This window comes from Haliaeetus albicilla, chromosome 10 (assembly GCF_947461875.1).
Source record: "Haliaeetus albicilla chromosome 10, bHalAlb1.1, whole genome shotgun sequence".
Lineage (NCBI taxonomy): Eukaryota > Metazoa > Chordata > Aves > Accipitriformes > Accipitridae > Haliaeetus > Haliaeetus albicilla.
This window is the reverse complement of record NC_091492.1, coordinates 38981443-39005784: the sequence shown is the minus strand read 5'-3', so window position 1 is coordinate 39005784 and position 24342 is coordinate 38981443. Positions and strand designations below refer to the sequence as shown.

At 48.4% G+C, this 24342-nt stretch overlaps 1 protein-coding gene across 5 annotated transcripts in view; it reads left to right on the top strand.

Annotated features, from left to right (window-relative positions):
* Positions 1 to 24342, top strand: part of GGT1 (gamma-glutamyltransferase 1) — a 61125-nt gene that overhangs the window by 22765 nt on the left and 14018 nt on the right. The window contains exon 1 of one of the 5 annotated variants that reach the window (XM_069795133.1): positions 5178 to 5324. The exons of 2 other annotated variants lie outside the window; for them this stretch is intronic. The gene's annotated coding sequence lies outside the window, so the exon portion shown is untranslated. Of the gene's footprint in view, positions 1 to 5177; positions 5325 to 13308; positions 13792 to 24342 lie in introns of those variants that run through there. 2 more of the 5 variants (XM_009927026.2, XM_069795132.1) reach the window with 2 other exon arrangements.

The window sequence follows — 24342 nt, the reverse complement described above, 5'->3', positions numbered from 1 at the left end:
TGAAGCTATCTGATAGCCCAGTGAGGTTTGCGGTTTTGCTCCCTTTGTCTCCTGGCACTCACTTTGCTTTTCTGATTGCTTTTGAGCCTTGGGCTGATGCTTTCATCAAACACTCCTGGCTTGCTTTTGCCAGCGCACAGCATACTTAGCCCCCTGTGACTCGGTTTGCCCATCAGTAGACTGGGGAGGGGATAGTAACTGCTCACCCCTTACAAATTCACACTGGCATCCTAGGCAGAGGTTGCCAAGGACTCTCATTTTTGTATCGTCTCATCCCTATAGGGTCTGTGGCGTACGCAGTGCTAGGCTGAAAGATCAGGCTCACGTGCTGTGGCTGGGAAGGTTGTGGCTTCCTCCTTGACACAACCGGAGCGTTGCCTTGAGATTGCACTATATAATGTGCCTCTGCCCTGTTTGGGAGCTGGATGGCTTCAACCAGAGCTCGTGCCACTGCCTTTTTCCTTGAAATACCCCGTGGTGCTCACGGTGTGACTGCAATCCCAATTGCCCCTGCCTGGGAGGAACCAGGCGCGCACACCCGCACACTCACTGAGGCTGTTCTGATTTGTATGCTGGTCAAGCTGGATTCAAATGACAATCCTAATTATATTTGCCTTGTATATGATGGAGGTTACATTTTTGACTGTTGCTGCTGGGCTGGAAATGTAATTGATTAATTTAGTGCTTAAGAAGGGAAAGAAGATTAAGGCGGTGGTGAGGCTGTGCTGCCAGACACTGCGCTGACTGCCTCACACTTTCACAGCTTCAGCTTTTGTTTGCCTGCAAACCAGCTTGTCTGAGCTCCCAAGTTGTTATTTCTCATGGCTCTGAGCTTGTTGGCAGATCCCTCAAAGCCAAGCCTCCTGCAGGGAAGGGAGTTGTAGCCGTGGAGAGATACGGGCAAAGAGCTAGTCCAGGCTCCAGGTTTATTTCCATTATATCTGGGGGCAAATGCACTTACTGTTTGGCCATGATCTGTTCAAGGAGAAATGTATGTGGGGAGCTTCATAGTCCAAATACCTGTAAACTCTTGACTGAAAAAAGCAGCACAGACCTGGAGAAGGTCCACCTGTCCACAACAGTGCTGTTTCAGGGAAGAAATTCCCTTAATGGTTCTGCAGAGCGCATGGAGGTGGGGAGATAAAAGATGGACACAGCATCAGTTGGGCTGTGGTCTTAGGGAGTTCCCGCAGCATCAGTGCTGGCAGTAGCAACTGCATGCAGACAGGCACTGCTGAGACTCTGCACTTGATGGAGAAATGGTAGGGATAGCCCATGTAATATTAATTAGGCCTTAAGCCTTTTGCTTCTTGCAGCTGAGGCTCTCTCTGCAGCCCATGAGGCCCCTTGGTGGTGTTCTGGGTCTGAGGCATGCATCTCTGCAGTGATGGGTTATAAAAATGGCAGAGTTCTGCTAAGTAATTATGGACACTGGTCTGCTCGTTATTAGGCAAATTAATCAAGTTCTAGCAGGGCCCATAAAAGCAGATTTGTTGGTCTGTATATTGCCTGAACAGAGAATCTTAACAACCTGTGATCTTGTGGTCACAGTTAAACGGGACAACATTACTGCAAGCACAGGGAAGGTCACCAGTCCGCTCCAGTGATGCATGGCATTAACTTGACTTCTCAGCACAGGAGAATTCTGAGCTTCTGCTACTTCCGTGATGAATTAATTAGGTACCTGAGGTACACGGAGGATTTCTGTTACCTCCATTCCGGGAGCATGCTGCACCCATTTCATTTAGATGAATTTTATCTTGATTAAATTAAGCCGGACTGCGAAGCTGGATCCCGTGAGGTTTGGACACACAGTCTTGTGCTGAACTGCTGTAGAGCCTGGCAGAAAGGCAGAGCAGCAGCTCTGAAAGCACCACCAGAGACACCCATCACAGCTCTGGAAGGATTGGGGTCCTGTCCTGTCCCACTCAGGAAGGGTATCACACACCTCCAGTGTGGGGTAGCTCTTCCAGCCCTGGGGGGGCTTTCAGGGGGAGGTGGTGGGAAGCCCTGACTCTTCTCACATTCTGCCCCAGGCTCGCGCTTCCCCACTCTTTCCCTCCACCTTCTCCATTGCTGCCTGGTTCCGCGCGTGCTTTCCGGACACCTTTGCTGTCCTCCCCAGCTCTCTGCTTTCCCCTGGCAGACCCACAAGAAGCCCTACAGAAAGGGAAGAGAGAGCCACTGGGACCTGCGGGAGGCTTTTCAAGGCAGCAGCACAAGGTCCCCTTCGTAACACCTTGTGCTTTTGATCAGCCTGTAAAGGGCGGCAGTAAAGTAAAAAAAAAGAAAAGCAGAGCAAATGCGGTTAATGAAGCAGACGCCGGGAAGCGGCACGTCCAGGCGCAGTCTGTGGTCCCAGGGGCTGCTTTGCTGTTCAGCCACCTGCCTTCGGGACGCAGCGGTGGCTGCTTGCCTGCTGATGCTTTCACAAGGCTGATGGGAGGTGCAGGGGAAGGCCCTGGGACCTCTCTAGGCATTACCATACAATAGACCATTTGAGAGGCTGATCTAAGACAGGAGAAACAGTGGGGGAAAAGCCCTGCAAGGACTTAAAATGAGCCTTGCCACCGGGCTCTCGCATTTCCAGCCTTTAAGAGGCAGAAAGATCTGATCTTATAGTAAGCATGTCCTTCTGGGATCCCTTTTTTTTGTGTGTCTCATAAAAATATTTCTAAAGAGCTTTTAGAAAACCTGGCTTAGAAGGGACCTCCACAGTTTAAGGCTATGGGCGGGAGTTACAGTTTCATAGAATTAAACCATCTTAAGCCCATACAGGAGAGGCTGAAGGCAACACCTGGTGCTGCTAAGCTTCTTTTGGAGTTTGAAACCGCTAAGTGCACAGATTATATTTGCTCTAAGCATCTTAACAGCAGCGCTAAACCACTGAGAGCAACCACAGGCCTCTGGGGGAGTATGTGGACCAGGTGCTGGAGGCCAGCCAGCCAGACTGTGGAGGTCTGATCCGAGCAGGCACAGTGCGTGAAAATGCTGGTGGCTGGTTTGAGTGGTGTCTGCATGGGAAGCTCAGTGCTCTCACCATCACTGCCTCTGGCAGAGTAAAGCGAGTCCAGCCATCAGGATGACACATAAGAAGTCCTTCTGCTGAGGAGGATGACACCACTGACTCAGAGTTTCATGTTCTCCAAAGACCTCAGCACTTTTAAAAAAACTTTTAAAAACTTGTTTACAGTTCATGGCAGGCCTGGAAAAGTGACCAGCTGTTTTTATTTCTTTCCAGCTTGACTAGTTTTTCTCCATGTATATTCAAAGATAAAAAGACATCTCTCAGCTAAAAAAACCCCAAGTACTTAAAGAATAGTAGAAGAGTACAAGAAGCAGGGCTCGAAGTGGGAATTGGAGCATAAAAACCTTCTCTGAAGCATTTCCTCCTCTGTCCAGGAACCTTTCAAAGCCAGGTTCTTACATGCCACTGACCCAACATTTAGACTTAGATGGGTGATCAGAAGCAAGTCTCTAAGTCTGTTGGTGAAAGCCCAGTGCTGAAGGGGTTTCTCTGGCTGTTCTGTACTGCTCAGCCAGCCTCTGGACCCCAGACCGGAGCTTCCCCCTGGAGCTTCCCTCCAGCTTGTGCCCTGGTCACCAGTGTCACCCACTCCAGCCTTTGAAAGATAAGAGCCACTGAGCCAAACTGACCTACTGCCCTGGTCACACCATGGATGAATTTGGATCTTAGGCTGCTGGCATCTGATTTATGTTTTGTCTCTCACCTAAGACACTCTGAGGGATTCGCCCTGGGGGGTTTGAACTTAGGTGATCCCTAGATCCACTTGAGTCTGCAGGGCAGTGCCATGAGCAGACGGACAGGAAAGGGTAGTGCTGCCCGCCTTCATCTTGTCCAGGAGGCTGCAGCGTAGCTCGTCCAGTGCCGCTCCCTTCAGCAAACAGGCTTTTCCTAGGAGTCTCGTCTGTGTCATTAATATCTGGCACCGCTGAGCTGCTCAGCACAAAAGCTCTTTTGGGCTTTGCCAGGTTCAGGTTTGGTTTGGATAACGCCCGTGTGTGCCACTTCTGCCCTGTGCCATCCTGCACGCGCTGTCCCTTGGGCAGTGCTACAGACGGAGCCTTTCCAGACAGGCTGTCAGAGCCTATGATCTTCACCAGATGCATTAACTGTGTTAACCTTTGAAGTAAAGTGAATTTCTAATGTCAGAACAGCAGAGGCCGATGTACAACCTTCCACCTTCCCCTACTCTTTTTTTTCTCACCATTAAAAAAATGCTTTGGCTTTTTCTGTGCTTACCACAGCAGTTTTGCGTGGCTTAGCCTGTGTTTGCCTCATCGCGTCAGTCCACACAGTTCACTTCTAAGGAATTTCATCCACACCTTAAAGAAATTGAGGAAGATGAGGTTGGGAAGGCTCCGGGGCACAGGTCCTGCCGCAGTGATTGCAGGCAGCAATGCTGAAAAGGAAGAAAACCGGAGGGAAAAGCGAGCTGCTTTAGAGGAGCTTACCTTGTGAAAGATGCTTGTAAGAGCAGTGACCAAGTGCATCCCTCTGCACCATCATCCCACAGGACAAAGGAAAGGTGCCAGGGTGCCATTCCCCAGACCTACCTCGAACCCAGAGGGATCACTGATGGGGTCCCAGTACAAGAACTGGGACTGACCCGGCCCTTGGCGTCTCTCCCCGCACTCCCTGGTGTCAGGTGGCATTTCTTATCCTGCGGGCTGATGCCCAAGGTGCAGCCTCACAGTGAAACAGGCCAGTCGACCCCAGGGAGGATTGCCCTTCTCTTTTTGATGCAGTTTGAGCCAAATATAGGGCTACTCCGCGAACAAGGTGTTTGCACGCCCGAGGCGGTGAGCCTGCCCTTGGTGAGGAATAGCAGAGGTCATGTCCAGGAGGCAGGGGCACGGTTGGAGGCCATGGCCCTTGCAGGGCCGTCCGGCTTCGGTGCAGCACAGGCGACCCTTTGGCCGGACAGGAGAGGATGGGATGCAGAGGGAATGCGGCAGGGCAGTGGCAAGGGGGATGCGCCGTGGAGGGCGATACCCCCGTGGGATGCTGCTGCTGGCGGCACATCCATGCCCTTTGGACAACTGGCGGACCCCCTTGTCCAAAAACGCCACGGATCGCAGGCTGGCTACCTTTGAATTTCCTCCCATCTGTGCCATCTAGTGCCCAGTACAAGAACTGGGACTGACCCAGCCTCTCACCCACAGGGGAACAGCCCAGCTGCTCTGGAGAAGAGGCTCTCCTCTCCCTGGGCCAGGCACCAAGCCCTGGGCCAGGCAGGGATGTGCTGGGAGGACCCCTGAGATGCCGCACCGCCTGCATGGAAAATCCCACTTAGCTCCAGGTAGGATCGAAGCGCGCAGGTGTGGCTGCGGGGCGGATGGAGCGGGGAGAGTGCCTCTTTTCGGAGGCTGGAGGTGAGATGAGGCTGGGCGGTAGGTAGTACGCTGCCGGAGGCTCCAGGTAGGGAGAGGAAGGCTCGAAGCTCTGGGGAATCCTGCCTTTGCTTTGCAGGCGTTGCGTGCCCGCGGCGTGCTCTGACGCTGCACACGTGTTTTAAGGGACGAGAATCCTGACCTCTGTCAGAACTGGAATTCTCCTGCTTGGATAGATTTCAATGCTATTCCGAGGGGAGCTACAGTTAGCTATACTTAAGTGAATGCCCTAGATGGTAAAACACTTTGTTTTTCAATAGAAGCGTAGGTTGTTGGGCATAATCTTTGTGTTATGCCATTTCTTAGGTAAGTCCCTTGTACTAAGTTGTTGCTTTTTCAAAAAGCTTCTATAGCTGTAGCTTGATATGCCAGCTTTGATTCTTAACTCTGCCTCTGTCCTCTCTATCCTTTTCAAAGGAATACTTCTCCTCTTTACAGACCCAGTTTCATTTATAAGCTCTAAATAAGAGGGGATGAATCAGGAGCTAACAAATTCCTGCTTCCTCCTTGCTGCATTTTTTCCCACAAATCTGTGTAAGATATTTAACAGTGGTGAAAAAAGCTGCTAACTCAAACCCGTCAGTATATATCCATCCTTCATATTGGTTTATCACAGCCAGGCATTACGTATTTCCCTATATTGAATTTCATCTGCCTATCTGCCCTGTTTCACAGATGTTTTCAAGTTTTCCACAAGCTCTTTGAATTTTTCCTGATGTCCTTTGCTAGCTCCATATGTTATCTTCTGCCATTTCGTTACTGGGCCACAAGTAAATATATTGAACATGCTGCCTCTAGCATCCTTAGGGCACCCACTCAGCTTTTTCTGCATGAAGTTTTGAGCATTTGTTCTTCGCTTGTTACTTGTACTGGATTAAAAATGATTATCTGATAACTGCTTCCCAGAACTTCCTATCAGCAACTTCAGGGAATTAGTCGTAAAATCGTTCAAGAGGAATATGAACGTGTTCTTGTTCTCGGGATCCCATCCAGGAGTCTGAGCTCTGCTCCTCTTTGCTTGTGAACTATATCTGCTGGTTTGCCTCTGCAGGATATATTGCACAGGCACATCATGCTGTTTCTGAAATGTAAATTTTCCTACTCATTTTTTTTTTCTTGGTACTTAAGTAAGCCTGATTGCTTAGGAAGTCTCAGTAGCCTTTTCAAATGTGAAAAGGTAGAATTACCCCTTAGCATCTGATAGGTAACTGGCTGTAGTGATAGCTCAGTGGATTTGGAGCTGGCTTGCTCAGAGCTCTCCTGGGGCTGCTATTGATCTTGGCATGTTATTGCTTTTGAAGGGACTGATCTTTGAAACCAGGGCTGCAGGAAGTCATTTAAGGATGTGTTTGCATCCTGCTGAGCAATGAAACTGTGAGGATTTCAGTGGGAAGGAAACTCCTCTCGAAACAGATGCGGTGTTTATCTGCTTTCCCTAATTAGCGCTCCATCTTCCTGGAGGTGGTATTCTCCAAAGCATCCCCTCGGCAGCAGGAGGCCAGCACTGGTGTCAAGCCCCCACTTGCCCAAAGCTTAACTGGTCCCAGCTGTGCTCTGGAGAGCTCTCTCTATTTCTGAGGCGCCTGAGCTCAGCGCAGGTGTTTTGCTGCGCTGCCTGCACGGCTGTTTGCACACCTGCAGTTGCTCTTCTGAGACCGAGCGGTGCAGAGAGAAGTGTTGGTTCTCCAGCGAGCTCCTGGCTTCTCACAGGTCTGTAAGCTCCTTTATCGCTGTTTCTTAGTCCTCTGGGACTCACGGTCTCTCGGGCTTCACGCCCTCCCCTATGTAATTCACTCCCAAGTCTGTTGGTGTGCCACAGGCGCAGGTGGTTTTTTTACACAGGCTTTAAGGTGTTTGTGAGAGACGGGTGCCGGCAAGAGTCCTTTCCACCGTTTGTCCCCAGAGCCCCTTAATTAACAGGGAAGCCCAAAAATCTGTTTTACGTGCAAGGAAATGGAGGCTCAGGCAGGTAACGTGACTTATTGCAATCACTTAGCAGCAGAAAGAGGAGTAAACCCCCTTTCGCTCCCCAAACCTCAGTGCTGTAACCCCAAGGCTGCGTGTTTCGCTTCGCCCAGCCCCTGCCCACGCAGCGGAGTCAAAGTGGGTGCCCACCCGTAACCCGGGGAGGTTTGGCGCAGGGGACTCGTTCCCCTGTGCCGAGGAGGTGCGTGGCCTTACGTGCATCGTCATCCATCGTGGCACGGGTATCGCGGCAGGTCGAGTCCCGGGAAGGGTTGAGCTCATCGGGGCGGCTGAGCCTGGCTCTGGCCAGCCCGTCTGGTTAGAGTGGTGCAGGGAAAGCGTTGTGCGACAGCTGGGCTCTCAGGTCCCCAAACGCGTGTCCCAGCTTTAATTACAGTGACACTGCTGCCTGGGTGTAATTAGCAGTTGAGAAACTCTGCGTGTGATTTTAATAAGCTGAGAGTAATGCAATTTGTCTTTCCTATAAGAGATGCTTTGCAAACAAAAAATGTAATTAAAAAGCACACACGCGGGGCAAACAGCGACTGTGCCGTGGGTGTGTTACTGCTGTACGTGCAGCCCATCTGGCACACGGCCTGGCCTGGCACAGGGTTGCCCCCTTTGGGGCAGTTTCAGGATGGTGTTCCTGGGGAATCAACATGTGAAAACTGCAGGATTTGGCTTAATTGTGGGTTTTACAAATAGCTCTTCCCTGTCTTCACAGCTCCCTTTTGATATAAGGTTGTTCCTTGATAAGGATGAGTCTCCTGGGTGTCGCCCTCCCCGTTGCTTTTCATTCCCATCACCATTGTGTTTCTGTGCTCTTCCCCAGGAGCCCAAATTAGCTCGAGGCTGGTGGCATCTCTGTGGCAGAAGCCAGCGAGGCAGCTGGGGCAGTGTGGGGGGAGGCAGGAAACCCTTTCAAGAGCAGCCAGCGTTTCTGGGAGCCTCAGATCTGAACAGCCAGACCTAGCCCCAGACTCTGCCTCTTTTCCCTGCTCCTTCCTGCTCTCTTTTGAAAAAAAAAAAAAAAAAAAAAAAAAAAAAAAGAGAGAGAGAAGTCTCTTTTATCTAGACTCCTGTCTCTGCACAGGCCAGCCCTGCCCTGCTGGAGTTCGAAGTTCATTTCTGGCCACGGGAGCTCTCACGGGGGAGCAGCCCCATCGAGTCCCCAGGGTCTGTTTCCCCCAAACCCCCATTACACACCAGGGCTGACCTCACCAGCAAATCGTCCCTCTTCCCCAGTACCGCAACTGTGCAGGGGACAAGGGGGGAAATGGAGGCACAACAGCTATCGGAAGATGGTTATACTGTCTCCCCAGGCATCGGAGGGCCGGTGTCGGGGATGTGTGCCTGACATCTAGGGAAGGGAGGAGACTGGGAATATTGCCCCAGCCTGTGGGAAGCCCTTTTGCCTCTGTCTGCAGGGGAAGGTGAGGGACTTTCCTTGGGAAGGCCGCTTGCCCCCCTGAAAATGTCCATTCGTGCTTGGTGGCATTGGCTGCTGTGGCTCTCGTAATTTAGGGGGTGCCTATGTTTGTAGTACCCCTCCTCTCGACCTGTGGGAGACACCCTGATCTTTGAGAGGGCAGAGCCTGAGAAATGCCTGTGATTTCCCCTCTGTTGCCATTTCTCATTGCCTGGGAGCAGTGGTCAGGGGTCCCAGTTGGTAAGAGGAGGTTAAAAGCGGCTTGTTCGCTCATATCCCTTTGTGCTGTGCTGTGCAGGTGTAACTGGCCTGCTGCCTGCTCTGCCAGCTAATTGCAGCCGTGGCACATTGAGAAAGCAAACAAACCCTTCCCCAGAGATCAGGTTGAAATGTGGTAAAGGGATCTGTGATTCCCACTGGCAGTGGAAATGGCAGCAGGTGTGGGCTCAGCAGATGGTAAAACATCCAACAGCTGCCCCATCCCAACCCAGAGAGGCTGGGGAGCAAATGCAGAGCAGCTCATCCATGTGGGATGGAGCTGATGGGGCCAAGCTCATGTGCAAGCTTGGTCGCTGTGCAGTGCTGCGTGTCCAGCCTCTGCAGCACACGTGCTCCTTCCCAAAACCATGGCAAGTGGGTCTTCCCAGGAGCCGTGCTGATAAAGCCTCTGCCTCCAGCCCAGCTGGCCCATTCACAGTTTCCAAGAAAGGCTGTGTGTGCTTTGAGGCACAGGCTTGTGATTCTGATGTCTCAAAAGCAATGGTCGTCTCCGGTGCCTTTTGCAGCACCAAAATAAACAAGCCTAAAGAAGGCTGGGCAGGGGGTCAGATAAATCAGACAGGGAGTCTTTTCTGCCATCTAGGGCTTTGGGACCTGTACTTGAGATGCGAGTCCTGTTCTCCTGATAGCAGGTTGCCCCTCTTGGGACAGGAGAGCACTTATCCCTTCCACAGTCCTATGTTATGCTTTGCCCAGAGGAGGAGAGGCTGCAAGCATCAAACCTGCCAGGTTTCTGCACTCAGATGCAGAGGCCATTCAAGATAGGGCTGTGACAGAAGCCTGCCCCATTGTACAGTAGTGTCCATCTCGCGTATGGGCTATGGCTCAAGGATGTTTTCACCAAGATTAAATCTGTACCACGCATTTCCCTCTTAAGGTCAAAACTGTTGGGTCACAAAGGGCCACAGGGAGGTGAACTGTATTACCAAAGTCTTAACTGGACTATCTGTGAGCCTGAAGGACTAGGGGGTACTCAGAGCTGCAGGGAGTGACATCTCTAGAAGGGAAAACATATCTGTTTCCCAAGGCTGTCATTCTGGGGAGCAAACAGTGTGAGGTGCTGACAGCCATTGGAGTAAACCAGATGTAAATCCAGATTCTCACTTACGGCATGAGCTCTCTGGCATGGTATGCGACCTTCCTGTGTAGTGCTATATGAATTATCTGTCCTGCTGCTGAGCACCATCTTAACCTGCCCACAGCAGGGAAAAGGGTCCTGGTGTAAATCAGAGCTCCCCAGCCCATAAAGCTCTTGTTTCTGGGTGTTCATCCTAGAGATGGGTTTGCCCTGTGGAGACTGGTGGAGGTGTAGCCAGAAAGTACATAGCCCCTGCACACTCACTGCAAACTAGCAATTTATCTAAAGCTTTCTCAGGGACTCGGTGAAAATTCTTCCCACATAGCACGTGAAGAGCTATCAGTGGCTCTTTGCTCCTGCAGCACCCTCGGAGGTGGATTGATTCCCATCACCATATCAGCTGAGTGGCCCTGCAGTGTGCAGAGGTAGAGGCAGGCACTGACAGGCCCGGGGATGCGGGTTGATAAGTAGGGATGACGGATCTGGAGATGGCTGCGTTGCTTCTTGCCTCTGCTGCTTTGCCCCATCCCTCTCTGAGAGGTTGCAACCCTGACGCTGCCATGGGGCAGGAGCTGCGAAGTGGTCCAGTTGAAAACTTGCCATACTAAGGTAACCCAGGACTGATTCTGGCTTACCAGGATGTGCTGAATTTTATGCGGAGAGGTTTCATTTGTTGCTCCGAGAGCAGTAGAGCTGATCCTTCAGCAGAAATTGCTGAGAAAGTGAAAAGAGGTAGCGAGGCTTCCTGAGAAGGGAGGCTTCTCGAGAAGTGTGGGTCTCCTGAGACAAAGTTTGGGCGGGCTGCACACACAGCTCTCCATGGGGCTGAGCCTTGGATCGGTCTTCATTCACGTCCAGGAATAACTTCTATGCCTCACGTCTTTGACTCCCACTGATTCCTAGGCAGAATGGAAAAAAGATTTGTGGCGGTCTGTAGACTGGACCTTGGCTCTTCCTGGGAAAAGTCCTCGTTCTTCTGGTTTTAGGGCCCTCCTGCTTTGGTTAGACTTTAACAGCAATTAGTCAGCCAACAACTTTCTATAGTAATCCACAAGTTTTCTATTAAGTGGCAAACACTTTGAACTTCTCCCCGGCTCCTCTGCTGCAATCTAATCTGCTGTCATTTTTCAGAAGGAGATGGAGTTACCTTCATGTTTTATTCTCTTCCTGTTTACAGTGAGGGAGAAGCCAAAACCAGGAGAAACAGCGAAAACAACAGCCCACGGAGCTCCAGGCACTGTGCAATTAGATCACTGTCAGCCTCTGCACTTGTCACTTCCAACTGTGTCTGGATTTACTGTATATATCGGACACGTGACAGGGAAGAGAGGTGATGTCTAGCAACATGCTTAAAGGAATCTTGGGGGAAGATTCCTTATTCCAACCTGGGCACTGACCTGCTCTGAAGCCCCAGGCAAGATTGTCTTGTTGCCCTGTCTCTAAAGTGAGGATGTGAATGTTTTCTCACGTTGGCCTGTAAGGCTCCCTGGCCCTGATAGTAGCTTAAAAATGCTGTTAAGTAGTAAAAATTTTTGTGGCGATGATGATAAGAATTTGGCAATCTGGACAGGTGATGGAGTTTGGGGATCTTCCTGTAGGTGCAGTGAGTACTGGAGGCTGTTATTTGGTAGACCGCTTCACACAGTCTCCCTTGTGTCTCTCCCTCTCTTAGCATGAGTATCAGTGAAGAAGTAAAGGAAGGGACCTATTATGACTCTGTCCTTCCTCTTTGTGCTTACAATTTGGTTAGAGCTCGCTCCGCCACCCATCTAGCACGTTTAGGCTGTCTCCAAACTATCCTGTAAAAGACATGCTGGCCCTTGAGCAAATGGTTAGCTTTCCTTGGGAGGGATGGGGTCTGCTGCAGTTGTCGTACTGAAAAATGCCTGCCAGGGGTGCAGATTTCTCCTCTGGATAAGGATATGAGAAGAATTCAATGTGAATTGTTTATGTTTTGATCCCAACAGCTCCAAAGCAACAGAACAAGAGAGAGTAGTTTACTGAGATCATGTGTATGTAATTTGCCGGGGAGTGCAAATACAGCGAGCAAGTCTTAGACATGGAGGAGAAATGGGCTAGTTTGTCCTAGATCTGAAAAAAAAAAAACCCCTCTTATGCAGCCTTCCTAGCAGTTAGAAGGGGATCTAACTCGGATATGTATCTGCTTTTGAGTCTTTTGACGCTATCAAAGCAAGCCCATTCCTTAGGGTAAATGAGATTTGGACCATGATTTGGTGTACAGGAACGCTCCTTACAGTGTCTTAAATAGCTCCCTTAGGCTGGCACAGTGTTACGTGAAGAGAACAGGGGAGATCTCTGGCTGAAAAATAACCTGGGAAGGGGAAAAAGTAAGATCGTTCTCTAGTTTGCTACACATTGCACAAGCACCTCTGCTTGCAAGAGTCATTCCCACATCTCCCTTCCCCACCCAAACCTAAGAACTAGCCGTGGAGGTTCCTGTCGGTGCAGGATTTCGATTCTGTGAGCTGGTGGCATTTATGTGGCTGCTGTTGCATGACCCTGCCTGCAGATCTTGGTGCGGTTGCTGGTGGGTGACAGTAACTCTATGAATTTCACTTTGTGAAAGCCTGGGCCGGCTCCTGTCTTTTACAGTTGCCTCAGCTGAGAAGACGCACATCTTCTGTTAGACTTGGCATCTCTATACAGCTATTCCAGAGAGACGCGACCGATAATTTATAAGCTCTGAATTGGTAAAACCTTGTCCTAATGCATGACATGGCTATTCATGGTCAAACAAGCCCTTCAGTGAAAGATCAACAAAACTGTAATGAAGGAAGTTGAAAATGAATTATTTTCCCTTTGGAGAGCAATGGTACATCCTTGAGAGATTTCCTCTCCATTCACAGGCTACGAGACTTCCTCTGATGGAGAAGTGCAGGATGTGCCTCTCGAGAGCTTCCCAGGTCGGTGTCCAGGACACCACCTTTTATGGGATGCGCGTTCCTTCTCCTCCACAGAGCTCCCAGCCCCTATGGCCGTGGAGCCGGGCAGTGCTCCAGCATCAGCTTACTTCGAAGAGTGCAGGAATGGGATTTTTCCCTGACAGGGTGGGTATGGTGGCAACAGTGCTCTAATGCAGAGGGTGTCCTTGCTGTCAGGGCTTGTGCCGCCACGAGCAAAACCAGCAACTGGCGGAGTATTGTTCGATGCATGAAGAAAAGGAAAGAAACAACTTTGCCGGTCGGGATTCACTCCTGGGACTAACCAACATCAAAGTATGGTCTCCATTCAAGTCTGGTCTTTCCTTGCTCTCCACCCTCTATGCCGTTCCCTTTGCCGTGAGAAAGTACGGCACGGAAAGTGTCTGACCACTGTTCTCCGCTTGCCCTGTGAGGCAGCAATTCTTCAGGGACGAGGAGGGGGAAGGGTTGCATGCCTTTACTGCTCAAAGATACGACTTCATGACATCACCCTCCCTTTCTGACCACTCCCATATATAAAGTCTTGGGGCCACTCAGCTCTGTGTGACCGATCCTGCTTTTGAAATCCTTGCTTCTGGGAACCCTAGAGGGATAAGGGGCAAGAGAGCAAGGCAGAAGCGTCTTCTTTTGGTGTCACTACCTGAAGGAGAACTGCACCCAGGGAGAACAGAACTTTTAAAGTAGTGAGTAAACAGCACGATTTTATCTTATCATCTCCATATTTTGGTTGGATCGGCGTGTGAAATAGAGGAGTTGTTTCTTTCCCTTTATTACGTACCTTTCCAGCTCTTTAATCGTACTTTATTAAAGTGTACCCTTGTTTCACAAGCCTTCAGGCTCAGGTTGGAAGAGCAGGTGTTTATCTTTTATAGGGATTGCCAGGTCTTGATCTACTGTGTTGACTTTGGAGTCTCTCGGTTAATGCAGGCCAGGTCACAGGCAGCAGGGTCTCTGTCCAGGCAATCTGAACAGCTGCTGATTCACCCTTTAGGGGAGCTACTTAACCCTGTGGCTTGATAGGGTCAGCAGTACATGAACTGATGGTTTTAAGAGGAATTGGGTTTTCTGACAGAGGCTGAGATCAGAGAAAGGAGCTGGGAGTCTTAGGGAGCTGGGAGTCTAGTGACTTGGTATCTCAATCAGGTCACTGGGCAAGATACTTCACCTCTGTGTGGCCCATCCGAGCCTTTGAATGTACCCTATCTACCACACACCTCGATGTTGGTCTTCACTCCTTACTGGGTTGAAAAGGTCTATGGAAAGGTTGGTATGTAGGGTCATAAGACTGAGGCACAATTTGACCCTGGTTTTGCGTGTAGTATGAGTGACATGGTATGCTGATAAGAGAAGTGCTGCTTTAGCAATCTTAAAGAGGAAAGACTCTCAGAACTACCAGAGAGGTCAGAGCTATACAAACACTGGAAGGCAGATTTCATGGGGTCCTAAAGATGAGAAATTCTTACTTAAGTCAATGTCCTGCTGGCAAGTAGTCCTCTTCAGAGAAAGCTAGGTCTAAGGAGTGGGCTGAAACCCATAGATCTTGCATACCTCCTTCCACATCATTCTGTACTTCTAAGTGGTAACTTGGAAAATGCAGACCCTGTTGGGATGGGAGGTCAAGCACTGGCAGGTTTCTTACCTGACAGCAAGAGGGAAGGCCAGGAAGCAGGTGCAGAGCCAGAAAAGCTGCAGGGACGATGTATAGACGCTGGGAGTGTCCTCCAGAAGCAGAGTGGAAGGGCAATGCTGTGGGAGAGAACAGAGCTCCTGATGCAGAGCAGGGAGAGCGCTCAGCAGAGCGCGTGTCGGGATTAGTCATGTATAGGGGAAACTGGCCTGTGAAGCAGAAAGAAATGTCCTGAAATAAATCAAGCAGGCCACGTTTAATTCTTTGTAAAGTAATTTCTGTTGCAAGGAACTATCAAGGGCAACTGTAGTTGTGTGAGAAGGAACAGATTCTGCCCAGGAAAATGAATATTTAGGCACATGAAGGACCAGAACGGCACCGAGGAGACTGTGTGCTCAGTACCAGAACAAAAAGAACGGCCCTCTCCCATGCATGCTTGGAAAACAAAGACCTGCTTCTGCTCTTGGCTGTTTCTTATGCTATGGTATCTCCATCTCATGCCGATTACTAAAGCTGAATCCAACAGCTCTGGTTACCCCTCTAGTAGAAGAGGTGCAACATTCCCCACTGAAAATCCACTCAGTCCCCATATAGCTGTTTTGTTTGTGCTGAAGCCCTTCTAACATGTCAAAGGTGGGGTCTCCGGGACCAGGGCTCTTCTTTCTAATCCAGCACAAGGTCCCAGTCCTGGGCTGCGTTTCCTTATCCAGCTGTCCACAGCAAGCAGGAGTCAGACCGCGGCTACTCCAGGAGAGGCAAAGTTATTCAAACCAGGTCCATGGCAATTAAGGCACTCCTCTATCTGTAGGGTCTTGATTTAGCAAAAGCAGGTGAATTTAAGCAGGTAGCTACAATGTTTTTTCAGTTGGAAACTGAGCTCTTTTCCAAGTTCTGCTGAAGTCTGTGGAAACCTCTTCAGTGAATGCAGTCTCAAGTTCATTTGTTATTTTGGAATCTAGGTTTCTTGTTTGGTTGGGGTTTTGTTTGGTTTTGGTTTTGGTTTTGGTTTTGTTCCCCCGCATTAGTTAAAACATCAGGAAATTGAGACCTTGGATTGCATGTTCTGCCATAAAAAGGAGGAGTCTGAACGGTAGATGTGATTGTGTGATCTGTGTTATGTGAGTCATTGCTGGTGTTACTTCATTAAATTCCTATGGAAAAAATCAATGGGGGGTAGGGGAAGAAGCAAAAAGTAAAACTATATAGAAGTGCTTTCAGGTTGCCTGATGCTTCTCAGTATCTGCAACTTCTGTCACAAGAGCTGTGAAGGCATTGCTTCATACGCCGACGGATGCACCACTTCAGAAGAAGGAACAAATGGTGATTTCACTCCATTGCTCATGGTTCAGTGTAATAGGGTGTGCTAATTCTTGGAGAATGTTAAAGATGACCATGCCATGAACATCACAAACAGAAAGAGGTGGCAAGCCCTGCAGGAGGTGCTTTTTTTCTTTTTTTGAAATGGGTTGGGATTAACAAGGTAGCAATGCACCTGCATTAAACATGGTATTCCTGTTTGAGGTGTGGCTTTGCTGCTTGAAACGTGCAGGGCTGAGTTATAACAGGACTGTCCATTATATTAATGCCTAGACAGAGATACTTGACAGTTCCCAAAGACTAGGTATAACTGAAATGAGGTAGTTGTGCATAGCGCAACCTGTGCCTGGCAAGCTGTTCACTTATCGGAACCAGAAACGCTAACTTCAAGTTTCATAACTTTCTCTGACCCCATCCTCAACTCTACTTGTGCATAAGTGAAAGAGTAACTTGCTGAGGAGCATCCAACTTGTTCCAGCTCTGTGCCAGTAAGAACATGCCACAGATGAGACTGCATCGCCCTTGAAGAAGGACACAGGAAGTTGCTAAATTTTGGTCGCTCACTGTTATAAAACTTGCCTTTCAGCAGTGGGGATGAAGAGTAATAGTTGGATAATTATGATTTAGAACAGGAGTTTCTTACAGCTAGCAGCCTTTCCGTGTCACCTTGTATGCTCTGAGACAAATGTGGTGACAGGGAGACACTCTTCTGACCTAGACCTACTTTGGGGACATAGTATTATAGTTCTAAAGTTGCTATTAAGCATAAAATCTGGTACCATCACACCTATGGGGTTAGTAAATTAAGAAAAGGGTTCAGTCCAGTAGACTGCATCTTGAATTCCCCTATAAAACATTCATCATTTAATATTAAAGGTGTAACAGCCTGAAAGTGCAGTTCAGTTTGTTTGGAGCAGAGAGCAGATACCTTTCCACACTGTCTGCTTTTTCAGAGGATAGCTGTTTTGGAAAAGCTCCTGTCACAATCTTTTCTGTGGAGCATCATGGGTCTCACATCAATAAATTAGATACAGTGAGAGCAGTATGTGTTACTATCTGAATATGGCCTGGACTCTGAATGTGTACTTCAGACTGGCCAGTAGAAACAGCAGATACATCAAATCTTTCTGAGCCTGCAGAATATTTTCTGTGCCAGTACCTATCTTCCAGGAAGCTTCTGTTTTTTCTTAAGATCTCTTGGACAATAAGCAATATAACTGAGGGGACCTGCCGCCCTGATAGTATGTCTTCAGAGGGGTATTTAAAAGTCCTCTTTGAAAGATGGGGCACATGTTAAATCCCTTCCAAATACCTCAAGGCTGGAATGATCATGTTTTATAATACTGATTTTATCAAATGTAAATGTTAAATAGAACTCCGTTTTGTTGCTATTACAGAAAAGAATATGTATTTTTAAGCAGAGGAAATATGGCTCATGTTCTCAAAAATTTTACTCTTGGAGCTAGGCCAAACTTTGTTAATGAGTCATTGTAGTATAGCTACAATCCTTCTGAAGTAAGTAAAGATCCAGTGTATCAAAGGTTGGAGTGGGGCAGAGGGACTGGACAGGTTTGGAATTGAGACATTAACCACTTGACTGATCCTGGTAGGTCAAGAGATAGCATCTAGCAGTGCTCACTGGCATCCAGGCAGACTTTGCTTCATCCTGCGTTTGCAGGACAGCCTTCTGGCTAAAAATCAGGCTTAGGACACGTGGGCTTGAATCCTTGCCGTGCCCAAGTTTCAGGCACTCTGTAATTTACCTGTACTGCATTCTGAATGGGCATTCAGCTCCTGCGTTCAAAGCTGGGTCTGAGGCTTCTAGCAAGTCACGGACAGCAGCAGTGGCATAAGACTTAGTAGCCGAGTCCTTAGAGTCCAAAGACAGTTCGTGCAGCTCCTTACCTTCAGTCTGGGCTGCTCCTGGGGTTTATGCTACACTGTTCAATGGCAGGTGAGCTGCAACTGTGCTTCTAGACTTGGCACAAGCAGACATGTAGGATTGTTGCTTAAAAGCTTCAGTGAGGTTTAGTGATGGAGGGCAGGTTTCTTCATCCCTACCTTCCTGCTCTGTCATCCTTCCTGCCAGAGGGTGCTGCTATGGGAGCAGGGGTGGCAGAACAGGCATCGCATCTTCTCATTGCAGCTGGAATATTAGTCTGAACTAAACCCAATGATAATTTAAGGTAGTGTGTTGCTGTGATTGCTGAAGAACAGATATGTGAGCTCATCAGGTGCCCTTGCATTGCTCACACATGGCAGAGAGGTTATTCCCACCAGATGTAATCAGCTGAATCCGCCAGGGTGTCTGGGTTCAAGCTCCAAGGTACAGACACACCTAAAATCCAGTCTCTTTCTGAACCGCAAGGGTACCAGTTGGCTAGGCAAGAGGAGTGTGAGGGTACATGACCACGTGGAGATGGGAGCACTTCTACTTAAGATGACCACATATTTGCTCAGCTTCTTGATCAGAATTTAAGAGCTAGCGATGAGGTATGGGAAAACTCACATTTCCACCATGTAGTAACCGAATGCAAGAACACAGAATGACTCTGCTGGTGATACACAAGCTTTGTGGATGCTGAAATAGGCATTTTAAAATGTGTGGGTTCTTGATTCTTCACCTAGTCAATGATTACTTATGCATTCCTCTGGTACTGTGAATTGAAACATAATGAGTTTCAATGGGTTAATCTCTGTGAGCAGAGCAGTACAAATATCAAATAGTGTAGTACGCTTCGGAGAGCTTTTAAGGGAAGATAAGTGGTTACTGCTGCTGCTACGAGGATGTATTGTCCCTAGAAAAGGGTTCACTGCTTGAGAGAGGATATTCAAAGGATATCAGTGTATAAAGATCTGTGCAAAAGGACGGGACGGACTTGCAAATACTCTCAAGAGGTAAGGGGGATTTAGAAATTACTATCATTAAGCCGTTCCCCTTGGCCTGGAAGTGCAGGATTTCTTATTCAACAGAATACGGGATGATGTGACTTTTTTTAATATATCAGATGAAAGCTTGCCAAAAGAAAATGATAGGACCTGACTAACCCGTCTGAATAAGCTCAAGTCTAATAAATGACTTCTAGTTTACTGGCAGAAGAGCATCTGAAAACATCTTTTGCAACCGTTGGGAGAATAGAATTATTTTAATGAAGAATTTTGATTTTAAATTGGGAGTGAATGTAACAGTGATGTTGTGAATGAGTTTATAAAACTTGATTTTAATAACTTGCATTTTTGAGATTGAGTTTGCCAGTTCTGGATTTCTGGGAGAATCCCCAACTGGAAAACACTGTGAAAACCGTGTGAAATGAGGTATTCTGCATTTATTCCACCTTTCTGCCTTTTTTTACTTCATAGTTTCTGCTGAAGTGTCTTAAAATAAAAAATGTTGTATTTGATGCTAAAATTTCTGCAGGAAAACAGGAAAGGTTTTTTTGGGGAAAAAAGTTGCTTCAAGAGGAAATGATTCTCTCTCTCTCAGTGAACTTAGAGTTTACTCTACATTGGACAGAATACTATACATGCCATCAGGCTTCAGAAAACCCACTGCCTGTTGGAGGAGTTGCAAATCTTGTTTACAACAGCTCTCTTGGTGAACAGCATACCTGAAAGCCAGCTGGAACAGCCTGCTTTATTCAGGGACTTTTTGCTCGGTTCTGTTCAGCGTCGATCATCTCTGGCTTAACATCACAGCAGTAAGTAGGGACCACTGATCTGCGCTGAGGCCTTTCTCCTTAAAATCGGTCTGTGTGCATGTGAGCCCTTGATGCCGGGCTTAACAAAGAGGGTGCTAAAGGCTTTTAACCTGCGTCTGAGGGGGGAGAGGCAGCAAGTCGCACAGGGCGCAGGCCAGCTGGAAAGGAACCGACATGGAGGTGCTAGCTATGAGGAAGGCTTTTAACTGAGTTGAATGGAGTTACTGCTTTTCCCCAGGGACTGCTCTGTCCCCCTGCTCCAAGCAGGACCAGTGCCTAGATCTGAATCTGGAAGCCTCTTTGGGCTTCTTCATGGCTTGGCTGAACTCTGCTTTAGTTCCCTTGTCACCGGTGGAGATGAAGACGGCGTAAGACTTCAACCTAAATATCTCGTGATGGGTAAGTACAAGAACTTCGTAGTTTTATGTTCCAGCTTAATACCAGAACATATCTCCTGTCTCATTGTGTGGCCTAGAATTGACTAGACCAAAAATATCTGATTGTTTTGAATTCTAGATACTTCAATAGTTGAGTCGCAGTTTTCTACAGAAATCTGTGTAAGACTTGAATTGGGAATGATTGCCTTAGATACAAGAGGTGGTTGTTAATAACTTGTTTGAAGTCTCTAGAAGGCATCGTGTGGACAAGGTAGAAACAGCTATGGAAAAAATGCGTGCTAGTCACCATGAAGATCAGCACTGGATGGGAGATTCTGTCTGCCTGCATGGTTGGTGGCAGAACCAGAGTCCTGATCAGAGGCATCCTGGTGACTGCTACTATAAGTCATAATAAAAGGCCTGAGGGGAAAAATTATTTAGCACATCAACTCGTAGATTAGAATCTCAAATGGCTTAAGTTCATGTCTTATTGCAATAACTGCAGCGCAAGTCTGCATGGGGAGGCTTATACGGGACCAGACCTTTGTGTGTAAGCACGGGACAGAAGGCACAGGGAAACAAACCCTTTTCTTTTGGGACTGTTCACAAAAGGATAGCGCTCAGGAAGTTTATGTCTTTCCTAACAAAGCCGTAGAAGAGCAGGCATGAATGTATTGCTAGCAAAGTTTTCTGCCATTTGGGCTAATACAAACCTATGAGTGGGTAGAAATATCGCATCTGAGCCATTCCGGTTCAGTCCAAGAGTAAAAGTATGTACAGCCTGCACCAGCTCACCCACCACTACTTTGGGACTATTTGTGGTGAGGTGCAAAGACCCCATTGCAATTGGAGAGCTCTAACCTGGTAAGCAGGAAGCGGGTTTGATGTTACAACTATGTTTGTAATCTTTACACAACCCTCAATGTGTTTATGCCCTGGCCTTTGGGTAATTATGGCATATATTAGCCTGCCAGAACCAAAGAACTGTAGATTGTGTAATGAAGGAGTGGTTGATGGGGAATGTGCAACCTAAGCTCTGGATTTGGTGTGTGAGAAGGCATAACATGCCCTAGAAGGCATAACAACCAGTTTTAGTAGGAAAGGGGCAAAGATCCTATTTAGTTAGCCAGAGTCATACTAAGTCTTGCAGGACTACTAGAAAACGAGTATCTAAGCAAAGTACAAAACGAACAGCAAACAAATCTTGCAAACTTTTCTCCCTTCGGAAGTGGAGGGAACAGCTGAACTCGCCAGAAATAGCCATGGACAGTCCCAGTGTACTTTCGGTGTTGGTTTTGTCCTAATTTTCTTCAGTGCAAGCTCTTAGAGCAGATAACCCCATCTAATTAGCTGCTCAGAGGCCGATTACCCTGGATATTCTTGCAGATGAAAGCAGAAGCTGCTGGCTGTTGTCCTTACTGACAACTGAGGGAATGCATGGTTAGCACAGTTATACCTGAGAATTTAAACTGTCTTCTGGCTAACTCTGCGTGCACATAGACTCCTAGTGCAAGGGCTTCCCACAGATGAAGGAATAATTTGCTTTTTTCATTACACTACCTCTCAGTGAGCTCCCAGTGAGGAGGAAAGCAAGGTGATAATGGTGTGGGGAACCAGCACCAGCTTGGTGGTTGACATGGACCCCCCCCCCCAGCCATTAGCACAAGGATGGATGTAACTCCTTCGTCTCTTCTCAGTATGGCCTGCCCCCCTGGCAGGATGCTGGGAACAGCCCCTGGGAATAAGTCGCCTGTCCTGTCAAACAGTACTTAAACCTGTGGCAAGACAGGACGTCAGTGATTGATTCTGCATACCCAATCCTCAAGTATGGTGTCAGTGCAAGTAGCTGTCTTATATACACTTTAGAGATGGCTCCACCTGTGCGATCAGTTGTAGGCACCTTCGTTAGGTTGTCACATAATGCTGGATCAGTAACGGGACATTTGTGTGAACAGCCCTTGGGCCTCTGCTAGCGACCTCGTTCTGCTCTTTCCAGGCCTCTGTGGCGATCTTGCGGCTGTTTGCTTTACATACGTTCTCACTCAAAAGTCACTGACAGTTCACTCTACACAACAGTAGTGTGTGAAAACATTAACTCAACTGTTTGTTATTAATTATTTAAATATGGCAATGTTATTGATATGGATTAGACTTTTGAGTTTTATCAGAAGAGCATAGCTTATGTCCTGTGACAAGATTCAAGATGTCCCGTCTATCCTTGCATAACGTGTGCTGCCTGGGGAAAGCAAGGACGGATGTCTCAAAGCTAATGGCCACGTGTTGGCTCCTGGGCTGGGGGTGGAAGTACAAGGAACTCTTAGGAGAGGTGCTGAGGTATGCAGCTGTTGCAAGATGGGTTTAAAGCAGAAGCCTGTTGGGTTAAAAGTTTGTGGTTAAAGTTTAGGTGTTGTCAGTGGATGCTTCCTTCACTACTTCATTCAAGAACAAGGTGGTACCTGACCATACCTGGACTCCTTTGTCATCCTCTGGTATCCCACTGTTCTCTCTCCCCTGCTTTCTGGCTGGTACATCTCCTCTTTCTCCTCTTTCAGTTCTCCCGGCGCTTTCCCTGACTGTGGCAGGTTCCTCATCTCTACCGCATGCCCCAGCCCTCTTGGCAGAGATGTCGGACCCTCTATCCCCTGGCTGACACTAGCTAGCCTGTTGCACTGGGATTCTTTTAATTCAAAAACAGTGTCATGTTTAAATAAGGTTGTGAATGTTGTGACATATCTGAATACAGCTCAATTGGATTGCTTGTACAAGCATAACTCTGCTACTTGCTGCTCCTCCCCCTCTCCTAATATAAATTAAGACAGACTATCAGACTACATTTTGAATTCCAAGACTAGGTCTGGCTGTTGGACCTTTATAACAGTGAGAAATAATCATATTGCTTTTAATGGTTTTGTAGTCCCTCTCTCCTGGAGATCTATCGCTGCTGCCAAGCAGCGCTGTGTGACTGAAGTGCTAGCCAAGCTTTGAAACAGCTGGATTTGGCAGAAATCTGGAGGTTGAAGCCAGCCTCAGCAGACAATAGCTGGGGAGTCAGCTCAGGTGGTGGCCCGCAGCTGCTGCTCCACTCCCGACAATAAATCATAGCGGGGACTCGACTTCAGAGCCAAGGCTCAAAAAAGCCCTTGGTGCAAAAACTCAGCTGTTCTGCAACGTGCCTCCCCAGAGCAAATATGGAGAGGTGGGTCAGAGAGTGGATATCGGCAGGCTCCTGATCCATCTCCCAGTTGCTGTACGGCAAAAAAAATGCCTGTTTGGCTCTCCGCTGTGACACAGTTAGGAAGGCAGTAAGGACTGTGCAAGGGATGCTTCCCTCTAGGGTCAGGCCTGAAATGCGTTAAGGAGTTTATGGGAAATGAGCTAGCAGTTAAGGTGGAAAGGATTATCCTCAGCTGAGTTTGCTCTCTGTACTATTGAAGAAGAGAAAGCTGCAGATCTTTAGCTCGTACATCTGCTTCTTCCTTGGCAGGATCAATCTGACAGATTGCACAGATGCACTTTTATTAAGAGCATTCACTTTTTCTGGCCCCGCTTGGATCCCAGAGGGCAACCTGGTACCACAGTGCAGGGCAGGAGCGGTGCTCAGCAATCAGTGTCTCTTCTTCGCCACAGTCCGTGTGTTCGTCCCTGCTCCCAGCGGTGCGTTTCTTATCCTTGCCCCGGGGGCTGGCGGCAGGCCCGGAGCTGCGCCTAAGGCATATGAATAGCGGGATGGAGGGTCTTTTTCAAGGTCTGTGCACTCACCAGGCAGCTGGGCACTCGGTTTGGAGCTCTTAAGGGTCTAAGAGATGCTCACGAGTGTCATCCGAATCCAGAGAGGAGGTGAAAGATGAGAGCAGATGTACCGTCTGAGGTTTCCCCTTCACCTCTCCTGCTCTCAGAAAAATTTGCCTGACAAGGCAGTAAATCTTTACAGGAGCCCGGCAGCCGGGCAGGCGGTTGTGGAGGAGAACTGCACGGCCCCAGCCAGGAGCCTACGGGTTAACACACCAGCTACGGGGCTTGGGTCACCCCAGGCTCGCGGGACAGCCCAGCATAGAGCAGCCTTCAGATGAAACAAAGTACCTTCTGCCTAGCTGGGGCGCAGATAAAAGATCCCATGGCATTTCTTGTGGAGCCTGGAGGAGACTGCCAGTGCTGAAGCTGAACTCTGCCAACAAAACAAAACTGTCTTTAAACTCTGAGGCTGTGTGTGAGCTA